We start from the raw sequence: 2,558 nt of genomic DNA, 5'->3' as shown, positions 1-2,558 counted from the left end.
CAGCACAGTGGTTCAGTGTGTAACTCGTCTGGAAAGCTATCCATTCAGACAGGAAAATACAGAGGAACACGGGTAATGGCCAGGGAGAGAAGAGGAAAGAAGAGGCTGGTCTTCTAGAAACCTTGGGTTTCTCCCTCTGTGTTACATGAACCATATTATGGATGACGCTTTATGCACAGAGAAACAAGCCTGTTACTCTTGTATACAAAGAGAGAGAGAGAGAGAGAGAGAGAGAGAGGGAGAGAGAGAGAGAGAGAGAGGAGAGAGAGAGAGAGAGAGAGAGAGATAGACAGAGGGATAGGTAGAGCACGAAAGTGGGAGAGAGATGGGGAGAGAGAGACAAACACAGAGACAAAGAGACAGAAAGAGGGTTAGGTTGACCACAAATGTTCTATATCTCAGAGGAGGAGAGGAGAGGAGGAGAGGAGAGGAGAGGAGGAGAGGAGAGGAGGAGAGGAGAGGCGGCAGAATGGCAGCATCTGTCTGTCCCTCTGGAAGACAAAAGCATGAAAGCAGAGCCCAGCAAGAGACACTGCCAAAAAATGCTCATGTGCATGCACAGCCACGCACACACACTCACCCGCACACTCACCCACAGGCACATACACTGACTCACAGGCACGCATACACAGAGGCGGGCCGAACAAGATTGAATGTTGGGGTAACCATGGCAACGCCAAAGCCCAAAGGTTTGTTACCGAAACCTACTTAATTAGAGAGAGACCGAGAGAGTGAAAGATGGGGGAGAGAGAGAGAGAGGGGCGGAGAGAGAGCGATGGGCAGAGAGAGAGAGAGAGGGGTGGAGAGAGAGAGGGGCGGAGAGAGAGAGAGGGACAGAGAGAGAGAGGGGTGGAGAGAGAGAGGGGCGGAGAGAGAGATAGGGGCAGAGAGAGAGAGGGGTGGAGAGAGAGCGATGGGCAGAGAGAAAGAGGGGTGGAGAGAGAGAGATGGTGTCAGAAAGAGGTAAAATAAGTATTTAGCCTGTGGAGGTGGCTCTCCCAATTCAGTCAGTTAAAGGAGAGAGAGAAGAACAGAAAGTGAGACAGAAGGATGAGCAGAGAAAAAAAAGCAAAATAAAGAGAGAGAATGTGAGATGGAAAGCAACTGGTGAGACAGAGAAGGGTCCATCCAACAACAGTAAAGGCCTGGAGTCTACTAAACCACATTGTCACTTTGATTGGAGTCAGATGACATGGAAATAGAACTCTTTGGCCACACCTACCAGTGGTGGGTTTGGCAAAGAAATTAGAATTCATGAGAAGAAAATAACCCCATACCTACTGTAAAAAATGGTGGTGAATCTTTGATGTTATGGGACTATTTTGGGGGCAGGTAGCCATGAGGGCAGGAGCGTTGGGACAGTAACCGGAAGGTTGCGGGATCGAATCCCCGAGCTGACAAGGTCAAAATCTGTCGTTCTTCTCCTGAGCAAGGTAGTTAACCCACTGTTCCCCGGGCGCCAAAGATGTGGTTGTCGATTAAGGCAGCGCCTCGCACCTCTCTGATTCAGAAGGGTTGGGTTAAATGCGGAAGACACATTTCAGTTGAATGCATTCAGTTGTGCAACTGACTAGGTATCCCCCTTTCCCTATTTTGCTTACACTGGTCCTGGGGGCCTTGTTTACGTCAATGGCTTTATGAACTTTACCCAGTACCAAGACATTTTTGGCCAAAAACCTGGTTGCCTCTGTCAGCCTCAGGCTGAAACTTGGCCACATGTGAATATTCCAGCAAGACAATAACCCCAAGTACACATAAAAAACACAAACAAATGGTTAACTCATCACAAAATCAACATTTTGTACTGGCCATCTCAGTTTCCGGACCTGAACCCCATTGAAAACCTGTGGTTTGAATTGAAGCCATTAGCACAGAGGAAGTGGTCTAAGATCCCTCCCAATGTGTTCTCCAACTCAGAAGACATTTGAGAAAAAAGGTTCAGTGCCCAAGCAAGAAGATACAATTGCAGTTCAATTTAGACTTAGATGGGCAGTGAGGTATTGAAAACAGGGTGTCAACTTATTTTAGAAAAAAAAAAAAAACGTTTTAACAAAATCTCTTTCTCTGAGCAATTGTATTAGTATACAATCATTTCCCCGTTTTTTTTAGCATACAGTATAGCTGAGTATTTGAATGATTTATTTTATACAGTCATTTTAGCTGATTTTTATCATGGGTGTCAATAATGTCAGACTCCACTATAAATCCCAATATACTAAATTATAGCTGTACATTGAACTTTTTCCAAGTGTTTCATATGATGATAAACTCGATTCCTGTTACAGATAAATAAAGTGTCTGCTGATATGTAGTACTGATTTTTTTTAAAGGGACGTGACACAGAATAAGAGTTAGAAAAAACAGAGAGGGTGAGAAGGAGAGAGAGGGAGGGAGAGAGAGAGATAGAGAGAGATAGAGAGAGAGAGAGAGAGAGAGGGAGAGAGAGAGAGAGAGAGAGAGGGAGAGAGAGAGAGGAGGGTGAGCGAGCGAGAGAGAAAGAAAAGGAGGGAGGGCCAACAGAGAGAGGGGAGAGAGAGAGAGAGAGAGAGAGAGAGAGA

The sequence above is a fragment of the Oncorhynchus kisutch genome, linkage group LG15, assembly GCF_002021735.2.
Source record: "Oncorhynchus kisutch isolate 150728-3 linkage group LG15, Okis_V2, whole genome shotgun sequence".
NCBI lineage: Eukaryota > Metazoa > Chordata > Actinopteri > Salmoniformes > Salmonidae > Oncorhynchus > Oncorhynchus kisutch.
Note: the sequence above shows the minus strand (reverse complement) of the source record.